Below are 27,740 nucleotides of genomic sequence, written 5' to 3' on the forward strand. Positions count from 1 at the left end.
TGTAGTTGTAAGTTGTCTTTCAGTTATGAATTATGAATCATGATTTAAATTTTTAATAGATTTATCATTTATGTGACCAGTACCACTGACATTTATTAGAATTTTGTATGTACTATGCATGCTAATAGCTATAGATGAAGATCTATGTTTGAAATCAATAAATTTGTATCATTAATTAAAATTTGTGTAAGAAATATGATAATATCTAATTTTTAATATATATATATATATATATAAAGTATATCTATATGATAATATCTAGTTTTTAATATATATATATATATATATATATATATATATATATATATATATATATATATATTTAATAAAATAATATATAACGTGTCCTAACGTGTCCTGTTCCGGGGGGTCAGCGTGTTCGAATCCGACACCACGAATCTTGAATCCTATGTGTCCCGAATCCCCGTGTCAGGTGACTTAGCTTATTATAAATAACTAAATAATGCTATTGACCTCATCTCTATATTAATTAACTTTTGCAAGTAATTCATTGTTTTTTCCTTGTTCCATTCCATTTGTTTTTTAATTATTTATTAAAGTGTCTTCTTTTAAGTTAATTATTATAAATAAATAAATAGTTATAGAGTGACTTATTAAAAGCCAATTCATATGGACATGTGTTAAAGTTGTGCAGCTGCGGAAGAATTTCCTAGCTTATTTGATCATGCAATAAAATATTAAATGGATCAAAGAAATATTATGACAAAGGAAATTCAACTATATCCCCAAAAGTCAAGTCAGCTTCTTGGAAGGAAAAATAGAAATTTGAATTTGCGAAATTGATTTAATGTTAACCAAATTCATGGGGGGGCCTCAAGGCGGCCTCCCCCTCCAAGGGGCAAAGAAATATTATGACAAAGGAAATTCAACTATATCCCCAAAAGTCAAGTCAGCTTCTTGGAGGGAAAAATAGAAATTTGAATTTGCGAAATTGATTTAATGTTAACCAAATTCATGGGGCGGCCTCCCCCTCCAAGGGGCAAAGAAATATTATGACAAAGGAAATTCAACTATATCCCCAAAAGTCAAGTCAGCTTATTGGAGGGAAAAATAGAAATTTGAATTTGCGAAATTGATTTAATGTTAACCAAATTCATGGGGCGGCCTCAAGGCGTCCTCCCCCTCCAAGGGGCACGTCCTTTGATATCAACCACTATATAAAGTCATACTCATACACCTATTGGAGGACAAAGAAAAAGCTCGGTCTTCTTATGGTTTCTGTGGTTTGGTGAAGGGATTATCTCTGAGGAAATTCACGCTTATTACATACGAATTTGTAAAAGCATTCTTGGCACAACTCGGAGAGCACAGTTCAGAGGCATGGTGAATGAGGCACAGTTTGTATTTCTTGTGAGATAGTTTGGATTTTCTGTGAGACAGTTCGGATATCTTTGGTGGCATGGCACAGCTAGGAGGCATGGCTTGGATCTCATAAAGACTCACTTCAGTTTTGCTCAGTTCGGATAGCTATGGCACAGTTCGGAGGTATGATTTGGAGCAATCTTATGGCATCAGTTTGGAACAACAATATGGATCTCTGTTGGTCCATTATAAAGGGAAGTTTGTATCTCTGTTGAACGCTCCCTCTCAGATCTCTGTTGAAGAAGTCCGGACCTCTGTTCTGATATCCATCTTCTTGAGAAGACCAAGGTATATAATCAATTGTTATAATATGAAGAATTTCCAAGTAGTACGAGGACTACTTCAGGCTATTACTGTTGAATAACGTTAGCTACAAAATGACTGTTGCAAAGTCACAGTTATAACATAAGTATGACGAACCACTTTGCCTTATTGTAAGATGCATTCAATTTATATGTGAAGAGTCTACATTCTGTCATCCAGGGTTGTAATGATATGTGCCATACAAGTTACAAATGACAGTTGGAATACTACATTTTGGATACTATGATGCATACAAGGATTTGTGGTCCTGACCTATATTGCTATAGAAGACATAAATCTATTATGCTACAGGAAACCAAGGTTGGACTCAGACCAGTCATGATTGGATCACTTGTTACAGTTCTCTTAATAGAAGGTGACTGAACCAAGGATGTCTAGATCAAGGATGCATTAGTGATAATGGTGACATCTGGATGGAGTGTCAGTGATTGAGCTTGCAGGGCATGCATACTGACAGCAACATGGATTGAGCTTGCTGGTTAAGCATATGTTGTTGGCTCCAAGTGGCCTGATATATTACATCTCATTGGACCTCTTTCTGCTGAACTCTTGATATTAATCGAATAATAAGAAGAATTGAGTTTCGGTTTCCCCCCCTGTGGGGTTTTGTGCTGGTCTCCGACCTAAATATTGGTGTCCTTGTTGTCTCCGTTTTTCTTCTATTTGGTCCTTACTGTTACTATTATGTATATTGCTGATAATGATGGAATGATATGCATAATGAAAAATTTAAATGTCTGCATACAATAATCTTCTGCTAAATGCCCTAAACTTCACATGGTATCAGAGTTGGGCTGAAGGAAAGCCTGTGAGAAAGACACCAGTCAAGGATATGATGGAGTTGCAGGAAACCTTAGGAACCCTTGATGATTAGGGTTTTTGAAAGGAAATCTTATGAAGTATCCTTGGTTGGAAATTTGCATTTGAAACCTTTTGAATATGATCAGTGATTGGGAAACCCTAGTTGGACCTGTCTTCAAGTAAATCAGTGGTTGGACTCGGAAATCAGAATAGCACATTTGGACCCCTTGTTTCTGATTAAATAGCTTCATCATATGGTTAACGAACCTCGGTGCCAAACTGGATTAAGAGGGAGTTGATATCCTTCTTCATAGATAAGTATATCTATGAATTTTTCTCTTTTATTGGCTCCATACACTATATATAGACACCTGTACTCACCATTTGGGAAGCAATAAAATGAATTTTCTTTCTGAGGTAGTTTGGAATATAGTCTGAGTTTCTGAAGTTCTTCCGTACTAGTTCTTCAGGAGGACTATTGATTATATTACAGTGGAATTAGAAGGAGACTTAGGGATACTTGAGTAAATGTCCAAGGGTTTATATATTACCTTATGTTTGGCAAAGTCCTTATCTTGTATGTAGTTGCATGATGTTGCCAGAATGCTTAGTTGCAGGAAATTGGAATTGCATTTTATATATTACTGTTGGAACCGAGTTCTGTAATGCTACAGGATTGTGCCGAGACTTTATATGACTGAATCTGATTTTGATTGAGGTTTATAAGTTACAATATATAGTTGCAATATGTAGATTGCATATGCTTATGTGCACCGAGCCCTTATATGGATCCTGGACCAGATCAAAGATATATATGATATAGTATGATTTTACATTTAATGGAACAACAGGTTCATCAAACGATTGAAGTGGTTCAAAGTCTCAATATCGAAATTGAGAAGAATACGTGCCATCTTTGATTGGCATGGCTCTTGAAGAAAAAGAAAAGAGCTCCATCCCTGCAGAAAGACTTGAAGTCTCCCTGATTAATGAAGAGACTTCCTATCCAGAGGGAGAGGTCTAGAATAGGATCCTTGCATGTATTGCTGGTTACGGATGCTTGAGAATGAAGGAACCTTCGAAACTACCTCTGAGAATTTGAAGAAAAATGAGTAGGATTCATGATTGCAAATTGGACTTGATTTGATGGAGTAAAGGTATGTTTATGGCATTTGGTTTTATGAGCCGTTTATCTCTGACAAGAATGGCTTGTCTCATCAGTTTCAGTGGGAGTTGTATCAAACCCTCCCGGTATTTATGGCAAAGGACTTCTTTGTCTATGGAAGTGCACTACCAAAAGCATGGCATGCTGAAGGGTATGAATGGACTATCCTCATATTTGGTGGATCCCATGATGAGAAGGTGGATCCTTTGAATTGCAGTATGCACCTTAACCAGAAAGAATCTAGTCATATGAAATGCAATTGTGCCAAACAAGCACTGAGGGACCTTCATGAATTAGACAAGCTTAGGCTTGTGGTCTCCCTAAGTGAGAGGGAGTAAGGTCAGTATATATGTTTTGTTTAACATGATTTTGATTTGGTATCCTAGATGTGGAGAAAGCATATTGCTAAGTGTTGCTGAAATCATTGCTGCTAGAATGGCTAGTTGTAAGACAATGTGTTTGAGGAAGCTCTTCAGTGAGTTGTGTGCCATCATCTATATGTTGTTGGGAGGAGCTATGAGATTCCCATGGATGGACAAGTCGTAATTATTGTCAACAAGAACAGGTCTTGGTTCTCAGAGAGCAACATTCCCTATATGGAGGGATCTTGGTTGGGTTGAACATGGAGCTTTGGGAGTTGTTGGGGGCTTGGGGTACTTCTTGGAGCTATATGAGCATAGGGTGAGTGGTTCAGTTTCCCTTGCAGAGAACATACCCCAACATGTGAGCGTAGGGTGATTTTTTCACCTTCCCCTATGGAAAACTCTATAAGAGAATAGGGTGAGTGGTTCACCTTCGCCTGTGGATACCTCTGCATACATCCTACCCTTGTAGTCTGGACTCTCGGGAAGTACCTCTCATTTGGCCAATGAGTTGGGAAGAGTGGTTAGGGTTACTTTGTACTACCGATGGACGTGTCATGTACTATTGTATTCCCTATGACTAGGATGGATGATGTCCAACAACTTGATCACTGAGGATCAACTTGGTAGGTGTTCTACCCCTAAGACATGAGGACTTGCATTTGCCCCTTCTGAGGGTGGCAAGGTGTTGAGACCCACCCTCCATCAATTCTTCTTATTAACAGAGGTATCTATTGTTTAACATGAATGACTAGAGACAACAATCACATGGTGGCATGTTGCAACAACCTTGATGGACTTAGCATGATTGATGAAGTTCCTCTCTAATTGAAAGAGGAGATGAAATGTGAATGTCCTGAATAGACCCTTCTTTGACCAAGTTTGTTGGAAACTGGATGGCATTGTCCTTTGTGGACCTATTCTATGATGATTACTCTTTTATGAGTTATGTCATTGAGTGGATGGATTGATGGACATATTGAAATATGAACGAGACTTAATGGCATGATGGTCAGTTGTGATGATTCTTGGAATTCCTCCCTAGCTAAGAGGGAGTGTTAAAGTTGGGCAACTAGGGAAGAATTCCCTAGCTTATTTGATCATGCAATAAATTATTAAATGGATCATAAAAATATTATGACAAAGGAAATTCAACTATATCCCCAAAAGTCAAGTTGATTTCTTAGAGGGAAAAATAGAAATTTGAATGTGAAATTGATTTAATATTAACCAAATTCATGGGTCGACCTCATGTCGACCTCCCCTTCCAAGGGGGACATCCCTTGATATCAACCACTATATAAAGGCATCCTCATTCACCTGTTGGAGGACGAAAAAAATCTTGATCTTCTTATGGTTTTTGTGGTTCGGTGAAGGGATTATCTCTGAGGCAATTCGTGCTTATTACTTACAAATTTGTAAAAGCGTTCTTGGCACAGTTGCATGATGAATGAGGCACACTTAAGATTTCTTGTGAGATAGTTTGGATTTTCTGTGAGTCAGTTCGGATATCTTTGGTGGCATGGCTCAACTAGGAGGCATGGCTTGGATATCTCGAAGATATGATTTGGAGCAATCTTACGACATCGGTTTGGAACATCAGTATGGATCTTTGTTGGTCTATTATAAAGGGCAGTGGGTATCTCTATTGAACCCTCGTTCTTGGATCTCTGTTGAAGAAGTCAGAACCTCTGTTCTGATGTCCATTATACCCGAGAAGACCAAGGTATGTAATCAATTGTTATAATATGAAGAGATTCCAGGTAGTCCGAGGACTACTTTAGGATACTGTTAGCTACAAAATGACTGTTGCAAAGTCACAGGTATAACATAAGTATGACGAACCCCTTTGCCTTGTTGTAAGATGCATTCAGTTTATATGTGAAGAGTCTATAGTCTGTCATCTAGGGCTATAATTGTTGGAAAATTCAAAGTGGCAACTTATTATATCAATTTTCCTTGACCTTAATATTTGCTTGTGAACCTAGTTAATCTTTTTATGTTCTTTAGTTAGATCTTTTCATGAAACAAATATCAAGAATGAAATAATAACAATAGAGGACACAAAAATTAGGCTCTTAGCCAGGGCAAAACCCCTCCAAAGGGAAAGCCTGGAAAACTCTTCTCTTCTTATAGAATTTGCTTCCAATGAGACAAAGACCCAATCCCTAGTCCTAGTCCTTCTCCAAGTACCAAGTCATCCCTTCCAACAAGTCCTTCCTTGATTTTGCATCAAGTGGTTTTAACCTGGATTTTCGACCTGCCAGCTTCAATACTGTAACTTCTCCTGCACTTTCAACCTACCAACTTCAATACTGTAACTTGTCCTGCACTCTGGACCTACAATTTTGGCCCTTGTTGTTGCCGCACGAACCCTAGTTTAGCTTCCTCTTGAGAACTTCCTAGAGCAAGATAACTCCTCCTAGGGTCAACGAGGTTAAGATAGGGTATTCTTCTTCCTGGTAACAAGATATTTCACTTCGTCTTATTGCAACACAATCCAACAATTTCGACCCTTCTTGGAAGCAACATAAACCCTAATCCTTCTCACTCGTAAGAGACATTGAGCCCAAAAACAAGATTTTCGTCCTTCCTTCCTTCTTTTAAACCTTCACTCTCTTCTTCTTTTACCACCTTCTTGAGATCGAACTCCTTTGGTGAGTGTACTAAATGAGGTCAAACTGCGTCCTTATATAGCCTTTCCAAGGGGTTGAATTCCCTCCTTTAGGTTGACTTATAACTTCCAGGGTCGACTTTTACTTTAAGACTTTCTAGACTCAAAATAAATTCTTTTACCATTTATATTTTGCCTAGAAGGGTCTTATAAACATGATGTTGACTCCTTTGATTCGTGACAATAATTCCTAAGACCTAACAAACCTTAGAAGGCTGAAGAACATTCGTTTACCTAGAAGACCATCAATAATGAGCATGAAACCCATGCTTTAAAAATAATATTTTTTTCTTTTTCTCCTTTGTTTGTTACATAGTATACATATTGAAATGAGTACAACAAATATGAAGACCGAAACTAGTTACATTTTTAATTCTCCCTCTTAACTAGGGAGGTATTCATAATTGTACAACCAGTGCAACATCGTTCTCAAACGAAAGGGTTCTCATAAAAATAGTCGGATTGATAAGCCATACTGTAAGCATCATCATTATGACCAACACTATCTCTGAGGCCTAACTAGACAAGATCTTATTTCATTCAAGAGCATTATGCAGGGAGGCTTTATGTGTGATACTGCACTACCTCTACAAGGTACATACCCCATCCGGATGTTCACAAGGTATGTCCTTTTAGGACTATTCTTATCTTGGATCTTTAATCTCGAGTCCTCAATAATATCGGTCCTCTTCAACCACTCTTGTCTTGGATACCTATCCCATCCTCAAAGAGTGTCGATCCCTTTCCTTTCTTGAATGCTTTATCCCCAAGGAAACCACAGATGCTTATCCAATCCTGTACCATTCTCTCTCCGTACCTGAAGAATAGAATGCAAATGTGATGTGCAACATCATTCCCTTTCAATCAGAGAGGATATCCATATTCTCCTTTTAACTTGAGAACAAAACCTTGCTCCTATTCAAGTAGACTCCTTTTACTCCCTCTCAAAACCATAGGAGATCCAAACTTCCTTTTTATTTGGGAAGTCAACATCAGAAGCCTTATAGCTTGTCCTTATAACACTACCAGCTACTTTTTCTCTATAGCTGCATGGATCCCTCTTTCCTTCACATCTCATCATATCAAGCCTGCTTCCTTTTGAGGTATCATGAAGCCATCTTCACTCTTCAATCTTGTGACAGGTTCTAGGTCATTCTTCTTTCTCATCACTTCCATCTTGGTTATCATAGATGAAGGCATTGTATTGAGCCTTCCCAAGCTTCAAGCTTCTCCATGAAAGTGATATTCCCTTTGACCTTCAGGTTATCTTCTTGCACTACTACCTTTCAATACCAAGATGACCTTATCTTGACTTCACAATTGTTAGGTATCCATATTATTGAGCTTCTCTCAACATACATATTCCATTCATACAGTTGAACTTGCCTCAACTGTTACCACGTATACTTGCAACATCATTTTAGGTAGCAAACTAATATGTTAACCAGATAACCAACAATAATTAAAATAAGACTTACCTCATCTTGATGACCGTCTCGTTCAATCATCATGCCCATGGTCCATCTCCATATGAATCTTCCTTCATGCATCAGAGTGCCCAAGGATCGAACTTGATTACCAAGTTATAACTTTTTCTTCCAGAGATCATATTAATGTTAATCATTAATATAATCTAGAGAAAGTCTTATTCTTTTATACATCCTTAAGGAAGTCAAGTTCTTCCTTTCAAACATCATACAATCATTCTAAACATGTTACAAGATTCTACTTACATGAATATTAACCAAGAGTCACTTCCAATGTGTATACTTTATGCCTTTTTATTCCATTATCTAGTTATATATCTTATAATGGACTTGCAACCTGACACATTGCATTCCTTCATCGCTTTAAGAGTATTATTTCCACATTACATGGAATGTATACTAAACTTGTCATAATGCTTCTCCTAAGAACCTTCCAAAATGATGGTTCTTCTTGTATCATAATGATCCATTCAAGAAAGATGACAACCTCTGACCTAGTGTTAGATAATGGCTGAATGAACAATATGCAAAATGGTCTATCTTTCTCCAAGATGATTTTTATAAAGTCAACTTAACCAAGTAGATTCTTCATATGCTACTATGACATGCTTCTTCCCATGATGCTACAACCTAAACAATAATGCATACTCTTCTAAAGGAAACACCAATTTTTACAAAGAACCTGACAAACAAAATGCCACCTCTAATAGTAGGGATCTTTCACTTCTTTCTTTGGCTTCTCCTCAAGTTCACCTGTTTCCTCAACTATGTGAGCCTCGCTTCTTTCTTTTCTCTTGTTGTTTTGTAGGCTAGGACAATCCCTCTTATAATGTCCATACTCATTGCACTTGAAGCATTGAACCTTGGACATATCTTTCTTCTTGGACTTTCCAAACTTCCCCTTCTTCATCTTCTTGATTCAAGCTAGATAGGCTTGAGACTGTTCATCTGATCCAATATCATCTTTCACCTTGATCCTGGATTCTTCCAAAATGCATTGTGCCCACAACTCATCAAATGGAGTTGAATCTTTCTTGGAGTAGATGTTGGTTGCAAAGTTGCTCCATTCTGGTGGCAATGCATTTAGTACACATATGGTCATTTCCGAGTAAAAAATAGTCTCCCCTGGCCCTTGCAAGTGATCTCTTAATTGAGAGATCTTCATTAGTTTTCATCCTTTGAATTCTTCATGTTGTATAGCTTATTCCGCAAAGACACCTTTTGTCCTGATGTACTTACATAGTACAAGCACTAGCTTATTGTACATAGCCTCGAAAGTTTTCAAATTTGCAACAAATGGAACGAGAGGATCCTTGATAGATTCAAGTATGATCCTTTGAGCCCTTACTTCCCCTTTCTTGTACTTTGCTCGTTCTTGAGTGTTGTCTTTGCTCGATTCACTAAATTCACTAGTGATATAAGTTATAACCCATTACTTCATGTTCTGTGAGTGCAAGGTCAATCCTTTTCTTCCATGCTAGGTAGTTTGATGCACCAACAAGCTTATTGATCTCCTTGCAGAAAGAACTCATATGACCAGTAGATTCAGACATAGAGTAAAAATATGATACTTGATGACCAAGATTCTCCTCTTCTTTGATGATGTCTTCAACCTTTTCAAGACCTTTGAGGAATCTTCAACAATGTTCTTGAAAGATGTTTCCTAGGATTCCTCCAACAACTTCCAAGATCTTTTGATGCTTCCTTCAAAGATTCCTTTCAGTGAGCCTTTATATAGATCTCCTTCTTTCAAGAGACAACCTTTCTTGTAGTCTCCCTCTCAAGCCTTCCTTTGATGAGAGCTTGATGTGGTCTTGATCTACTTCAATGTAGAAACCCTTTTCCACATCAATATGTCTTCCACAAATGATTCCCCTTGTCAAGCAAGCCCTTCTTTGTGTCCACAAGATAATCCTTCCAACTGCCTTCCTGTTCACCTTAGCTTTGACACCATGTTGGAAAATGCAAAGTGGCAACTTATTATATCAATTTTCCTTAACCTTAATATTTGCTTGTGAACTTAGTTCATCTTCTTTTGTTCTTTAGTTAGATATTTTCATCAAGCAATTATCAAGAATGAAACAATAACAATAGAGGACACAAAAATTAGCCTCTTAGCCAGTGCAAAACTCCTCCAGGGTGAAAACCTGAAAAACTCTTCTCTTCTTATAGAATATGCTTCCAATGAGACAAAGACCGACCCTAGACCTAATCCTTCTCCAAGTACCAAGTCAACCCTTCCAACAAGTCCTTCCTTGATTTTGCATCAACTAGCTTCAACTTGCAATTTTGACCTTCCAGCTTCAATATTGCAACTTGTCCTGCACTTTCAACCTGCGATTTTGGCCCTTGTCGGTGTTGCAGAAACTCTATTTTAGCTTCCTCTTTAGAACTTGCTAGAGCAAGATAACTCCTCCTAAGGTCAACGAGGTGAAGATAGAGTATTATTCTTCCTAGCAACAAGATATTGCATTTTGTCTTACTGCAACACAGTCCTGCAATTTCGACCCTTCTTGGAAGCTGTAGAGACCCTAATCCTTCTCACGTGTGAGAGAGATTGAGCCCAAAAACAAGAGTTTCGTCCTTCCTTCCTTCTAGACCTTCACTCTCTTCTTCCTTTGCTTCCCAACTATAGATCGAACTTCCTTCTTGAGATCGAACTTCTTTGGTGAGTGAGTATTAAATGAGGTCGAACTGCTTCTCTAGGCTAAATTGTCACTGCCAAGGACGACTTGTACTTTACGACTTTCTAGACTCTAAATAAATTCTTTTTCCATCTACATTTTGCCCGGAAGGGTCTTATAAACATGATGTTGACTCTTTTGACTCATGACAATAAATCCTAAGACCTAACAAACCCTAGAAGGATGAAGAACATGCTTTTACCTAGAAGACCATCATTAATGAGCATGAAACCCATGCTTTAAAAATAATATATTTTTCTTTTTCTTCTTTGTTTATTACGGAGGATACATATTGAAATGAGTACAACAATTATGAACACTGAAACTGGTTACATTATCAACAATAATGATATGTGTTGTACAAGTTACAAATGCAACCGAGCCAAACACTTTGAGGTGACTGATCTTAAGCTTACGGCCAGACCAAACCTCTTCTGGAGTCTTCCCCTTAACAGCCTGAGTAGGTGATCGGTTAAGAAGATAGAGAGCAGTAAACACTGCTTCAGCGCAAAATTTGTTCGGAACACTCCTGTGTTGTAACATGGAACGAGCCATTTCAACAACCGTACGGTTGTGACATTTGACAACATTGTTCTACTGAGGAGTGTAGGGTGTAGTTAACTGGCATTTGATGCCATGGGTATCACAAAAGTTGAAGAAAGCAGAAGAACAAAATTCCCGCTGTTATCTGTCCTAAGAGTTATGATATTATAGCCAGACTCTTTTTCAACTAAGGACTTAAGCTTCTGAGAGATACTAAATACATCAGATTTATGTTTTAGAAAGTACACCCACATGTTTCTACTGAAATCATCTAGAATAAGCAAAAAATATTTGCAACCAATAATTGAAGATGTATTCATAGGACCACAAATATTAGCATGAATTAACTGGAGTACCTTAGATTCGCGCCAAGATTCTCCATCCTTGAATGAAGACTGATGTTGCTTGCTAGCCTGACAGGCACCGCACACTCCCAACTGCTGAGTCTGAATATCAGGTAACCCTGACACAAGTTCCTCCCGAGATAGCTGAGAGAGATACTGAATGTTTAGATGCCCATATCTCTGATGCCACAGAGTGTTGATGGGAGAAACACGAGCTGCTAGAGCCACTTCTGGAGAATCACCAGTGTCAAGAAGTCGGTATAGGCCATGATCCTCTAGGCCAACAACAACCGTAAGACGAGTTTACCTGTCAATAACGGAGCACTTGTGCGCACTGAACACCACATCAAGCTGAGGAGAGTTCTTCATAATCTGGCTGAGATACAACAGATTGATTTCCATACCAGGAACATAGTACACATTCAAGAAGATGAGTGTGCGCCCATCAGACTGGATTTGAATTGTACCTCTGCCAACCACTGTGTACTCCTCACCTCCGCCGAATACCATGAAATCACTGAAAGATGAGAAGTCAGTAAACCAGTCACACGTGTGAGAGAAATGACTTGATGCACCAGAGTCAATGTACCAAGCAGATGACGGGCCATGATCTGAGGACCTCTTAGCCATAAAGGCATAAAAGGTAGATTCCTTCTGCTCGGAATGTTTTGCAACATTTGCTTTTTGATGAGACCCTCCCTACTTCTTCTGTTGAGAAGCAATCCTCTGTTGGCAATCTTTCTTCATGTGGCCGAATTTGTGACAGTAATTACACTGCACATTTTTCTTCTTAGCAAGACTAGAAGGCTGAGAAGAACCTTTCTGTTGAAAGGACTGAGAGGATTGACATTTGGCAGCAAAAGCATTTTATGAGGAGGCTGATGAAGCACTACTACCAAACCGCTGTTTCCAACGATCCTGCTGCAGGAGTTTGGTGCATAACTCCGGAAACTTCAGATCAACATTAGTGGAGGTAATGTTGAGTGTTTCGATGAAGTGCTCATAAGGTTTTGGTAGACTTTTCAGAGTGATGACTACCATATCTTCTTCCTCCATGGTCCGACCAATGGCTTCGAGCTGATCTCGAATGTCTTTAATCTTGTTAAGTTGTTCCTGTAAAGACATACGTTCGTCCATCATGATGGAGAACCACTGATGCTTTAGAAAGAAAGCTCTGCTCTTGTCGGATGTCTTGTGCAATTCCTTCAAATGTTGCTAGATTTTGACCACTGTCTTGTCAGAAGGAATCTGTGGTAACTGATCATCAGTCACAGAGAGTTTGAGAAGCATAGCAGCCTTTTGATTGCGATCATCAAACTTATCTTGATCTGCACCAGGTGTACCAGGATTGAGCTCTTTTCCCAAAACAAGCTGGTCAAGACGCCTATATTAAAAAATGGTCAACATTCTATATTTCCAGATGTTATAATTGGTGCCATTAAAGCACTGACTGCCTTCCAACATCAGATTTGTTAGCGAGGCGATCTGCACGTTTTCCAAGACAGAAAACAACAAAGGAATCCATCACGGATTTCAAATGCAGATGCCAGTTGATCCGGACAAAATCTAACAGGTGTTGGTGCAATATGAAAGAGAACCATAATGAAAACTTGGCCCTTGCAACCGGCCTTAGTAATTTCTGCCTCCTGATGTCTCTTTGATGCCACAGACTTGCACTAAAGAACCACCTCAGCTAGGATCTGCTGTCACAAAGTGACCTCCAGAAGGGTCCACTACCACCAACAGAGCCTCCAACGCTACTAGAGTTTGTGCCACAAAACTGCCTCAGGTAGTGTTACAAAGGTGAATTGTTATCACAAATAGGCCTCAAATTTCTTTTTCCGCCACAGGTAAGTATAAGTACTTGAGAATAGGGCTATTGGCTCAGAGAATAATTGTGCTGCCCAAACAGTGCCAAATACCCTACACAGCTGTAGAAAATGTTGTTTGTAGTCTCAGGTGAAGACGTTGTCGCAGAGGATCACGTCCAAATGGAATGCAGCCTCACGCACAGGTTTATAAAATCCACCTTGCCAAACGATATACCTGAATTTTTCGTAGAAATTGTAGGCTCTTTTGTGTCGACTTTATCGGTAAACCCTAGCACATTCAGGCTCTTAGCGTACAACCACTGCTTGGTGAACAACGACGAGAATTTGGCGGAGGGAGATAGTGTAACGTTTGTGTATGCCAACAGTTTCATGTACCCACTCTCAGTTGCTTCCGTCGATTTCCTGTCTCGTAGACCGTGACTCCGAATCCTCGAGCACTCTACAGTTCGGACGGGCCGCGGTGCCCAACGGAGCCGTGGTAGTGCCGATGCTGAATAACAGCCATGTCCACACCTTCTACTATGTCTCCCTCTCCAGAATTACCCTCGGTGAAACGATGCTTTCGATCTCGGATTCCGGTGAAGGCACAAAGCAAGAGATCCTGTAACAGTGGCCATGTTTGGTCTTTCAACAGCCTGCTTCTTCCCCCAAATCTTAGTTTCGAATTCGACGACGTGGTTTTCACACAGTCTTCGGACTCTTTTGTAAACGATGAGAGACGCGTATTGGAGATACACAGCTGAGAGAGGCGGTCTTCCACCAACTGCTGGTCTTGACTTAGCCGGCAAAGAAATGATTGTCCCCAGGCGAGATTGTGCTACTGCGGCTCAGAAATTGTGACGCCCAGTAAAAAAAAATTCAGACTCCTAGAGAGCAATTTCGAAATGAGGCACGGAATTTTTCAAACAATGAAAAATTATTTCGAAAAATTACCTAAGCTCTGATACCATAATCATTGAATGAATTGAATTTACAATGAGCAATGAAGCTCAATAAATAATACAAATGTATTTACAGAAATAGAAACAACCAGTTTCTAAGAAGAAACTGCTAATAAGATCACAGACAATCTTATCCAAATGAGCATTAAACACTAAAATAGCATTATTCTAATAATAATGAAAAATTTAAATGTCTGCATACAACATGACTAGTATGAAGGGGGTTTTACAGACACACCTAATTGTATGATTTTGATGGCGTAGAATTTGAGGAGTGTTTGTGATGGGTGATGGCATTGATTGTATGGTGGTCAATTTTGATTGGTGATTGTGACTATACGATGTTAGTGGGGGTTGGTAGTAGTGTTGGAGGGCACGATGGTACGAACATGGGATGAGGGTGGAGGAAATGGCGATGGTACGCCATGGTAGGCGGTATGAGTGCAAAAGATTTTGATACAAGTAGTTTTATGGTAACTACGATTGGGTGGTATGGTGACAAAAGCACATTTTGACTTGATTGTTGGTAGTTGTGTGGATGGCACGAACAATGGATGGTGTTGTATGTATGGATCAAAGTAGTGATCTCTAAAACCAATGTTATAAGTAGACAATTGTAATGTATATTGAATAATAATTATGAATGAAAATGAATGGATAATTCTTACACTAAACCTTGTGATGATTTACTATAGCACTAACTAGTCTCAAGTGAAGGGAGGCTCATTTCTTTGGGCGAGAGGCACTAAGAAAGGGGGTAGTTCGATGGGCGAGAGGCTCATTGCTCTAGATTTATTTTGAGTTAGTCTATCTGTCACTATGATGATGTACAATTAGAGGTTTGGTTTGGTGTCTTTGAATTGGTCTAAAATATATTACTTGACCTCTAGGGTGTGGAAGTTGGGGGGAGCCATATGGTTACACCAATGTGTGGTCTATATTACTATGAATCCCCTTGGGTCTTGTTGCCCTCGTTTGGTGAGGTGACATGAAAATATGAGGTCATTCTCTTTGTAGTCTCTTGGTGGGGCAGGGTGGGCCATACCAACACTAGGATTTGTGGTAGAGTATTTTCCTAATGAAGAGGGCTAGGCATCTTTGATCATGATACTGGAAGAAAGTGGAAAGGGAGCTGCCTATGTCCCTACGAAGGCAACAATATTGTTCTCTAATCTCATAGTAGAAGCGACACTTGAAAATGAGGTGAATCTTTGTTTGTGACTCCTAAATATGGGACATTAGCAAGATTTGTCTGGCAAAGGATTATGGTGATTGGTGTCCACCCATGGTCTATGAGAGCCAACTCAACTGGCCTAGAGGGATTTTGAGGGAATGCATCTAGTGTTTATATTGGGGTAAATGATGATGCCACCCTGCGACAACATGAAGTAGATCCTTTCTCATTCTTTAAATTTGCCTATTTTGAATCTATGAAACTTATCAATGGAAAATGATTTGTTCTATTGTACAAGATATCATATTCCAAAGTCCCATTATATAACTCAAAACCATTTCAGCTGCACTCTAATGTGCAGCGTTTGGAGTAATTACAAATCTCATTAAAAACTTAATCACGACAAAGCCTTAATGCGTAAGAATGATGCATATGTTCAGTGGTTGAAGGAATCAAATAGGAAAAAGGAACTTATACATCATACAAAACATGAGGAAAACATTTGAAAGACACGATTATTTCTTGATGAGGACAAATTCAAAACAATTTCAAGAAGGGAAAAAGCTTATGGTTGGCGGAATTGGAATTCATTCAAAGTTGCTTCCTGACTAGCATGGTTTCTATAGGATAAATCGAGTTGCACATTGATTCATTAGTTGTTTTTGTGTCAATAGCAGTGGATAATTTAAACCGAACATTTAGTAGTGTAAATGTTGCTTTGCAATCTACCTTGCCAAATCTTATTATACTTGTTTAATGTTGGATTCTTTATGTGATATTCCCACTTAGCAATATTGCTAAGGGAAATATCAATCTTGCCCAATTTTGTCTTATTTCATGTTTGCATTTAGGTGATGTGGGTTCAAAGGTCCCACATGAATTTTGGGATTAAGTGGGTACCGAAACATTAGGAAGGGAAATATTGCGGCTCTAGTGGAGTGTGGGGGCCACCCCATGGAGAATTACAGCCCACATGTGGAAGACTCCCATTGGAGCGAAGTTGGTGGGGAAAGTCGAGCTGGGCCCACATGGGCATCTTGGAGGCTCTTTGATAAATAGAGCAAGAGGCACTCATTTTGGTCATTCATTTATCTATTCAGAAATTGTGTCTTTGACATAGCACGCTTGAGCGGAAGCCAAGTCTACATTGTTGTTTAGCACACGAGTGTCTTTGAGTGGAGATCTTAACCCTTGCTTCGATGGACTTCGAGTGCCAACCCAAGGAGGGAGTCCTATTTATACCAGTTTGTACCAGCAGCAGGGAGTGCGAGTTTATGGAGAGGATTGGCAACAACAACACAGGGATTGTGCAACTCTTGGAGGATGCATGCTTGGAGGTTGTGGAGTGAAGGGAGTTAGGGGCTGAAACTTGAGGTGGAGTATGGGGAAGGGTTTTGGGGCTTTTCCGACATTTTGGTGGAGCAACGCACACAACATTTGCTTCAGGTTACATGTTCTTCTTGTGGAGGAGGGCCAAACATTTGGGGGTCAATTTTGGAGCATTAAAACTAGGACAAACCTTTTCTGGGTTTATTGAGGAGAGGCCAAGACTAATTTGGAATAATTTTCTTGGCAGTTTTGAGGGGTCAAACAAGGGCCCGAACTCAGCCAGCGGCTAGAGGAGCTAGGGGAAAATTGGGCTGAAATTCCAAGGTCAACATTTGGCCAATTCCTTCATGGGTTTTTGTGGGTTATTGGTGGAGAGTCTAGGGTTAATTTCCCGGAATTTTTTGAGCATCCGAGGAGGTCTTAGCAGTTGTTTTTTGCAGCCAACATCATATTTTCTAAGAAGTTCAGCACAGAGCTAGGAGAGAGAAGCAACATATTGAGAGGGATTTCTTATTGTTCATTTGGGCTTTTATTTAGCTTGCCTTGAGCAAGCCCAAGTGCACACTTTCCAACACCACATTGCACCCTCTCATTTATTAATAAAATGGCTCAAATCAATGCAGTTCATGGAGATTTTTGGTTGTTAAATGTGTTGTAAATTTTTGTATGTGTTTCTGCTACGTTTGCTTTGTTTAACATTGTATATTTCCATTAGGAATATTACACTTTCGCAGCTTGTTTTAAGTTGAAAAAGGTACCAATACCTAAGACATCATGTTTAGTAATATTAATTTTTTTTGGCAATTTGGTATACTAATGGTTTTAAAGTCTAAATGGAACCATTAGGGAGATGCTAGAACCAAATAAGAGCATCATTAGTTAGAAAGGATAGGAAGAGTTTAAGGACCATGTATTTGTAAGGCATGCTCTTTATCCAAGTGAGGGTAAAGTCATGTACATGGGTTAGAATATCATGATCTGCAATACTATTAAATTTGGGCAATTTACGTATGGTAGGATGAAACGAAGTTGCAACAATGTGTGGAGCAAGAGGATTGCATATCTATTTTGTGTAGGAAATTTGTGGCCTAAGATTTAGATGTTGAGGAGGATGATTTGGAGCTGGGTTAGGTTGGCCATTAAGGTATGGATGCCCTCGAGTATTGGCTTGGTGGGAAGGGTGTAATACATGTATTGATTTTGATGGTTTGTATTGCAATTTTGAAAGTTGTAGCCTAAGTTATCAGGAGGATGTTGTATAAAATTTCCATTATGAAAGAATATTTTATTTTATAGTTGAGTAAAAATTATTGTTAAAATGAATAAAGTTTTTTGGATTTTGGATGAAGTGCCAATTTTGATTTTGAAAGAAGTTTAAGATTTGATTTTATGATTGTGTAAAAGTTGTGTTTGGAATTTGTTAGAGTTTGAAAGGTTGTCTAAGGATAGAGCCTTGAGGAGTGGCAAAGTTTGTTTGTTGAGTTGGAATACAATTTTCATTTTAGAACTGTGTATGTGATATGTTTTGTTTTCAAGGTCTAAATTGTATGGCATTCACTTTTGTCCCTGGGGAAATGAGGTAGAGGCAAAGGCTAGATAGGAGGCAATAGGTGATACTAATGATGAGAATCCCAATATAAGCCATGGTGGAACATTTCTTGTCATTATATTGTTCCTGCTCATCTATTCAAAATGCTTTCTTTCATAGTTTCAATATAATGGGATATTTATTTTTGTGCTCATCTCATTTTGTCCTCATTCTCTTAGTTGTGTACTTAGCTCCCTAGGTGTATTTTTTGTTGACGAATCTAGGGCAATTAGCATTAGATAAATTCTTCTATACTTGATAACAATTTGTGAAATGATTTTACTATTTATCTTATCTTGATCTTCTTATTATGAGTGTGTGTGTTTACTTCATCAAACTGCTACTAAAACAAAGATACAAAAACACAAGAAGTTAGCATTCCACCAGGGCCAAAACCTCTCCTTCTTGGAGAGGAAAACCCACACATAATTCTTCTTATAGAGATTCTAATTGACGAATATCAAGACCATGACCCTTGACCTATCAAGCCACTCCAAGACCAAGACACCAATGCTCTTCTTATTGCTGAGATCATCATCATCATTACTGCTTCACCGAGATCATCATTGTAGCACCGTCACTGCTCCTTAAGATCACCACTGAGATTATCTCTGCACATTCATCTGTTGATTTGGGGTAGCATCGGATGTGCTTTAGCCATGAAAATTGGGGGAGAGGCTAAAGCACATGAGATATCCAAGACCCAGAAATGGTTTGGGCAGATTCTAACCGGTTTGGAAGATATTAAAATAATTAATATTTTTAATGGAGTTCCTATTGTCTAAACTTAGGAAAAAATTTAAAATAAAATATTAATGGGTATTAATATAAAACTGGGTTAGAATGTTTCAAAAGTCATGGATCAAGCCAAATCTAATGTTAGCCGTTGATTAGAGATTTAATCTCGGTCGTTAATGGACCAACGAGAAAAGTATAAGAGGAGGCTTGAGGGTCAGTTGGAGAACACACCAGATTGATCAGTCATTCTATTCACTTGAGCAGCGTTTGCTAAGAGAGATAGATAGAGTCAGTGATCAGCAGTGAGGGGCAGTGAATACATAGCAGAAAGGCAGAGTTGGTACCAGAGAGACAACGCAGAGCCCAAAGAGGTTGACGGAGAGACAATTGGGTGATACGCAGAGGCAGCCAGGAGTTGCACAAAGCCAGGAGAGGTGAGCGTGTGAGACGCAGAGGGTCTAGGGGCTGACGCAGAGGCTCCAGAAGCTGACGTAGGGCCAAGAGGCAGTGTTGGAGGGATTTCATGGGACAAATTGGGTGTTGGTGAGCTGGATAGGGTGACGCAGAGCAATGGGAGCTACAATTGTTGTTGTGGGATTGTTCATTCGGTGATTATTCTGCCGGGATATCTGTCTCCGAGGAGAGGTACTACTGCCAAGGGCATTCTCTGTTGGGTGAGCCATTTCTGGCACCCTAGTTGTATTCTGAAAACTGCATAATAATAAAACCCTCTAAATAGCTACACCGGTTTTCCCGCATTGGGTTTTTCAGGGGACATTGGTCCAAAAATAACGGTGTCACTTGTGTGCTTGTTTTCTTTCAGTTGATGATCTGTAGATGTTGATACTGTACTTGTGTTTATTTTCAATATTTACATGGTAAATAACTTGTTAAGTAATTAAACAAGTAAGAAGAAATAAACCAGATAATACAGGAAGAATTTCTAACGGGTTAGAATTAGAAATTCCAACATCATCAAGATCATAACCTTCAAGAACGAGATCATGACTGTGATAGGATCATGACTGCACCTTAATGTAAGTCGAGATAAAGTGTGTCACTATGAGATCCTTCCATCATCATTAGGTTGAGACTGTGATCATCCTTGTCACTGTCACCACTGCTCCTTCTCATTATGCCGAGACTGTAATAGTTGAGACTCTGATTATCTTTGTCACTGTCATCTCATTATGCCAGAAACTGTAATATCCATCCGAAAACTTAGACTCCTTCAACTGTCACACTGCAACAGAGTCTTCATCTGAGATTCCTGTTCCATTGCTTGTCCGAGATATCACTGAGATTATTAGCGAAATTTCAGATATATCTGAAGTAGCAGAGGTTTATGTGAAGTTCTGAAACCCTGTAATTTTGTCCGAAAATCTCAGATGTATCTGAGTTCTGTCGCTCTTTCTGTGCAGACCCTAATGGGGTATATATAGTGGTTCTGTCTCCATAAATAAGCTGACTTGTATTGCTGAACCGATGTGTCTATTATTTGAGCCGACTTGACTGCCTTTTAATTTGATTTCCAAGCCGACATTGTTTATGACACAAATATATTTTTCTTATGCTCAAAAAGAGCTGCTTCATACATGTTTTGGCTCTTTGACATGTCAATAAATCCTAAGGTTCTCAATGGGAGCCACTAATAAATAAATGAACATCTTGCTCATGAAACCATGCAGCAAGGTATACAAAAATAATTTTGTTCTCTTTATTACATCCTTTACAAAGATCATGTCAATATGAAGACCGAACATTAGTTACATTTTACAACACTTTCGAGTCCCATTCATCTACTGAACATGTTCTTTTGTTGGAATTAATAATATTAACTTGTCTTATCTTAAACATATTTTAAATCTTTGTTGGACATCAAAATGCCGATAGGCATCAAAATACTTAACTCAGGATACATTTCATATTGCCAAGCTTAAGAAAATCATAAAAATTAACTAGCTTATTGAGTTAAAAATATATACATTTTAAAAAGCATGTAACAAGATTCTTAACCATGGAGATTCACCCCATTTTACCATGGAAATTATCAACTTGTAAATAGGTTTTGTTACAATTCCATGAGAGAATAACATGGCTCACTAATACCACATGTTCAAAAAACATAACTCATGTCATATGACATTTGTTTTTAACTTAATCAATTTAGGTAAAAGGGCAGTAAGTGCATAACTACTACAAAAAATATTCTAGAATATTGTGTGGAAGTAAAATCTCTACCATCTGCTTATTAATATTAATTATTAATAATTAAATTATGGAGCCCTATTCCAAAATAGGCATGCCTATCAGCATAATTATCTCAACATATCTTATCTACTTACCTCTTGCTTTCTTTATAAAGAAAAGAAAGTCTTTAAAGAAAGCTGGGCTGGAAGTTCAATGCCATAGTCGGCATCAGTTTTCATGAAGCTTATCATTATCATGGTAGAATAGCTTTTTAGCTGGGGTCCGTGGATTGAGATTCTCCAAAATTATATTTCTTAAACGTGCTACTGCTGATTGACACTAGTTAACTATTTCAGAATATTTTTCTGTTGGCTTCTTTTGATGGCTGCGCATTTTGTGCTTTGACTTCTGTTCATTAATTGTTGTGCATTACTTGTAAAATAGTATTCCGATGCAATGTACATGCCCTTATTTTGATTAGTTTTTCATCTTTGATATGTTTGGCTGCATGCGCAAATATTTTTCAGAAATCCTAGATGTGTACATTTTCATAAAGTTTTATTTGTTTGTGTATAGCAGGCATTGTGGCAAGGAGGACATCAGATGTTGGGAGGTTTTTGGAGGTATGTTCTCCAAAACTATTATTGGGATGGTTTCCATTATCACTTCCTGCCAATTGCACTACCTTTTGCAGAGTCTTGTTACTCTTAAAATGGGAGTTGCAGTTTGAATGGAATTGCAGTACCTTAGAATTGCTTTGCTTTTCAGACTGGGAGAATCTTTTTGTGCACCTTAGAACAGCTTGACATGTGATTGTATATAAATCTCTGATTAGGATATATTTAGTAGTTGTGATGTTCGTATTGTTTATTAAAACCTAGTTTTTTGTTTGCAGTAAGCTATCATGGGAATGTAAGTGAGCAAATGTGAAACAGGTGATTATCATGACCTTGAGAAATTTGGTGGTTTACTCATTTTGAGATGGTGTATAGATTCATGAGCAAATCATCCAGGAAGATTGTTTCTGCATTGGCTTGCCTAGTATTTGAATGTCCATAGGAGTTCAATGAGCTTCTTTATGGCCAATACATATCTCCACATTCTGGAGCTACAGTTTCAAAGATGAAGCGTTTCTTGTAATGGAAATCATTGGCAATTATATGAGAGGGGATAGCTATGATAAATCAATTCATTATAAAACTATAAGCCTTGATAGTTTCTCAAATTGTCTACAGAATAATAAGTTTGGCCTCTTGTATGCAAGGGATTTTTTTTAAATATCTTCTATATTAACTATTCATTGTATATAACGAGGGTACTTATTTGATGCCAGACATTATAATTCACAAAAAAATTGAAATACAAATATGGGGATGGAAGTGGGAATGTTGTGTATTGTGGTATAATTTCAGTGTCATCCAATCAGAAGCTACTGTAAATGTACTTGAAATCCATCATTTTATTTTTCACCCGTGGGAGTCCCACATGTATTGTGTTTGAGTCCCTGTGCTGAATATGGGTATTGTTGAATTGCCAACAAGCTATATGGTCAGATTTTTGAATATGCTTAGTCTCACATTGTCTACAGAATCTGCTTTCAAAATCTGGCGGAAAGCAGTATTTTCATGATTTCTTTTTTAGAAGATAAACATAAATCAGTTGCAGTAGGACATTTCCAGGATGGGCAATTCCCCATTTGACCAAAAACATGGTAACTAACCAGTCAGCAGGAATATTGTGAAATATATATTAAGGCAGTTATTGAAATTGAATAAAAATGCATGGTTTACTGATCAAGAGAATAAAAAGCGGCATCTGATAATTCATCAATGGTAGTGTACAGATGCACGCTATTATAGACCTGGATACAATTGTAAAACTTATTATCTCGATTCTTCAAACAAGGAAAATGATGAATTGAAAATGTTGGGAAATGACCTTGAACTTAAACCAAAATGTTGTAGTGGACACTTGAAATCGTCTTTATAGATTAAAAGGATTTTATGGTGTGGGTTGTAACCATGCATGTTAAAATATTTCCATATCGCTTAAACATCCATCGCAGTGGGTGTTTTATTTATATAAAATATTGAAAAACTAGTTGTTACAGTGGGTGTTTTTATTTATATAAATATTGAAAACCAAGTGTTAAGTCAAGCGTTGTATATTTTTTTCGTGCAAAAAATGCCCCAATTTCAACTTGGACCATTAGTTGGCCTGTGCAGAGTATTTTTGTATAAATTTGATTTCATTCTATTGAAGATATGACCACGTATGATTTTTTTCACTAAATTCCTTTGTAGTAGATATAAAAAAGACACATGGAAACACGTATGTATTTGCATAATTTGTTATAGCGTCGTTTAAGCCGCATTCTAACTTTGTGAAGAACTTTGATAATTTTATCTTTAATTTCATCTATGAAACTCTGGAGAAATTATAATAATTTAAATGTAGAAATTACTTCCTTCTTAGTACGATTCCAAAACTTTTAGCCTTAGGATTCTTTAAATGATAATGAGTAAGAGAATTTTGCAACATTTAAATATAATCTAGTACTAGACTTTTTTCAGTTTTCCATGGGGTTGTGCTCCCCTTGGGTGGGGTGAATGCACCTTATGCTGATGACGTGTTTGGGATTAGGGATGCCGAGGGAAACATTTCCCTTTGTCTCCTTTTGGGGAGATGTCGAGAGATGTGGGGGACACATTTTCCTAGTGTAGGGGATGCCTTTCCTCAAAAGGGTGCTGATGACGTGTTTGGGATTAGGGATGCCGAGGGAAACATTTCCCTTTGTCTCCTTTTGGGGAGATGTCGAGAGATGTGGGGGACACATTTTCCTAGTGTAGGGGATGCCGAAAAAGGGGTGTTTGTAGATATTCTCTTTCAGAAAGGGCTACGCATCTCTCAATTTTCTTTCAAAACAACGATTTATGAGTTTGATGCTTAATATTCAATCTTAGGGCCCTTTTAATGCTTATGTAATCAATGGTAATGTTAAATTCTTAAAGTGAAAGTGACAGTGTTAATTTTTCATCAACTTACTTAAATTTTTAATATTATCATGAAATGGCTCCAGATGTTTGAGAGTGGTTTCGACCAAATTGGATTTTATATGGAGAAAGTAGAATTTTAGATCTCGCGTGTCCATGTACCCCTAAAATTTTCCTAAAATTTAAGAGTACTCTCGCACGTCCCCCCTTGTGCGTCTCCCCGCCCATGCACCCCCCTATCTTGAAGTCTTGGTGAAACATTGATTTTTAAGATACAAGTCTTGAATTGTTATTAGCTTCATAGAATTATGTAAAATTTATGGGTTTTTTATGTAAATGGTGTGGAATATTATTAAATTTGAATAATTGAATAGATGGATAGTATTGTTTTGTTGAAAATATTCTAGTAATGTTTATGTAGAGATTTCTTCATTTACCTTGAAGTTGTATCTTTGGGTTGCTTGCTATTTGATAGAAGCTACCATGTTGGTTATTTTTAATTAATGCACATATTTTATAGAAACTACTATGCTGGTTGTTTTTAATTAATGCACATTATTGGACAAATAAACTTGAAATAGACAGACCACCTGAATTTGTTGAAATGTGAATTTAAAAGGTGATATATAGATAGTTATATCATCACATGCACTTACCTGAGGAAAGTTCACAATTGTCTATGTATGGTATTTTCTCTCTAATGTTTTGGGCCAGCTTTTAAAGTGTTGAATTGTTGTGATTGTATTGGCAACGTATAATTATATAATTTTATACGCTATTTAAAGTTTATTTTCATGATTTTCAGAAATGTTATTGTGTGTTATCATTATCTAATTGATAATAACGTTGTTGAAAACATTATACTAATGCTGATTGTATTTCTTCCGTTACTTTAAATTTATAATTAATATTTTATCTTTACAGTGATAAGGTGGGGTTGCTTGCTATTTGATAAAAGCCTACTATGTTGGTTATTTTTATTTAGTGCACATCAAGTAAAGCTAAGGTAGGGAGATTTCTTGAATTTGTTTAAAGCGAGATTTAATATTACCATTGTGTGAGTTTACAAGGTAATATATTTGTAGTTATTTCATCACATGCACTTATAAGAGAATTTACAATTGTTTATGTATGGTATTTCCTCTCTAGTGTTTTGGGTCAATACATAAAGTGGGGTAGTCGTGATTGTATCGGCAATATATTGGTGTTCTTCGTGTGCTCAATTCTGGCAAGTGTAAGTTTAATCTATGTTTTGGCGGTCTCACATTTTCTTGATTTAATGTATAAATGTTGATTTGTTTTTTATCGGTAACAAGAAACTTCATATTGTATGACAAGAAGGTCCATTATGTATGTAAATTGTGTTTTAGGTATGAGGACTAACATGTTGTAAAGTTATGATTATATGTGGGGATTAATGTTAGAGTGTGCTGCTTATGTTGTAAGGCTACTCTTGTAAAAGGTTTAACAACTCATGTTAGGATTAATTGTGTATTATAGATATGACATTGTTGCTTTTGTAAGAAGGAATGAACATGATTTCTGACACTGAAGCATTGTGATTGAACTTTGTTTTGTAGGGGAATTAGTTATGAAAAGTCATTGGGATATGATATATATGGATTTGAAAAACAAAGAAACACAGATCTTAACAAATCCAATCATTACAACAATATTGAAGGGAGATGCATTGGAATTGCACATTGTATGGTATCTTTGAAAATAGGAAGTGCAAGATGTGTAGCTTGCCTAGAGTTTTGTCCACAAATTAGATATAAGAACTTTAGGAAACAATTGTAAAAAATTGGAAACAACGGTTCCTATAAGTGTGTTAGTTTCATTGTAACCATGGGGAAAGCATCAAGGAGAAAAGACCAATCAAAACAAGATAATTGGTGCAAGGGTGGGAACATATGAATGAATTGAACTTAATTGAAATATATTAATACTTAAAATGCATAATTAAGAAGGTTAGTTACAAGAAGGGTAAAACATACTATTTGATGTGTGCCAAAAATTATTTTCCAAATAACAACTGTAATCATAATGATCCAGACACAGGTAGTTAGGTTAATTGGATTGGCCTAACTATTTCTTATGATGGTATGAGAAATGAACCATGTATCACTCAATTGATCTAATTGTCTCCAAATATGGTTTGAGAAGTGACATATGTGATGGGTGGTTGATAATGGAACTCCTAACATTGTCATATTTTTTCTTTCACAAGAATGCCACACATTCACCACATTTCTCATCTCTAATGGTATGAAAAAATTGTATTCTTATCTTTTGTAGAGGTTCTTAGTTCTCATTTTGTTTCACTTTCAACGACAAAATTTACATTTAATAGACATGCTTTTCTTTTACAATTTTGTTTTCCAAATGTCTAACTTTATTTATTTTTTCTATCCTACTTTACCTTGCTTTTTAACAAGTCATTGTAATGTCCCCAAATTTTGGATTACCTAGTGATGTGGTTAGGAGGGTTTTCCAGAGCTTGTGTTAGCTGGGTCATAGGATTGGGATTACTCCATTGGTGGGCCCAAAGGATTTTAGAGGAGTTTTATGGGTCTGACTGGGGTTTCATACCATATTTCATCATCGAGATCAATTTCATATAGATTGCTATTGGTTTTGTTGCATTCCGACGATTTTTGTAAAACAACATTATTAACACATTTTAATTAATTATGTTTAAAGTGTTGTTTCAGGTTTATTACTTGGAGACACACCTTAATGTAATAACTTGTTGGAATCAAGATGAAAATATCTATAAAAAAAGATAATAAAAATGGGCTTTGGGTGGCTAGTGTGACCGCAGAGACAAATTAAGCATTGCCTTCCATTAGAAGTGAATTTAATTAGTGTATAAAAGTCATTTTATTAAATAAAGAAATGAAAATTGCTTTTTAAATATTTAATTGGAGGGAAAATGTGAGTTATATAAATAAAGAAATGAGGGGGTCTCTTTTCATTCATTCGTGTGTTTGAGTTTTTGGAGAAAGAGTTTTTGGAGAGAGTTTGAAGGAGAAGCGTAAGTTTTTGGAACTCTTGTCGCCATAACAGATTTCAGTGTTGAAACTAGACACCTTAGTTTAGATTTGATTTCACCATTGAACTTTAATGGAGAACAAATTTTCAAAGAATACTGAGGTACCCAAGTGTTATCAATTGATTTTATGAAC

At 37.4% G+C, this 27,740-nt stretch overlaps 1 protein-coding gene across 5 annotated transcripts in view; it reads left to right on the plus strand.

Moving 5' to 3' along the window:
• LOC149182174 (uncharacterized) overlaps window positions 1-23,059 on the plus strand; it is a 176,488-nt gene extending 153,429 nt beyond the window's left edge. For all 5 annotated transcript variants that reach the window (XM_089416789.1, XM_089416787.1, XM_089416785.1 and 2 more), the window contains exons 9-10: window positions 22,139-22,182; window positions 22,455-23,059. The gene's annotated coding sequence lies outside the window, so the exon portion shown is untranslated. The remainder of the gene's footprint in view (window positions 1-22,138; window positions 22,183-22,454) is intronic.
• The last annotated feature ends 4,681 nt before the right edge of the window (window positions 23,060-27,740 follow it).

This window comes from Pinus tabuliformis, chromosome 3_2 (genome assembly GCF_031772625.1).
Source record: "Pinus tabuliformis cultivar Carrire ecotype Pingquan chromosome 3_2, CPIR1, whole genome shotgun sequence".
Classification (NCBI taxonomy): domain Eukaryota; kingdom Viridiplantae; phylum Streptophyta; class Pinopsida; order Pinales; family Pinaceae; genus Pinus; species Pinus tabuliformis.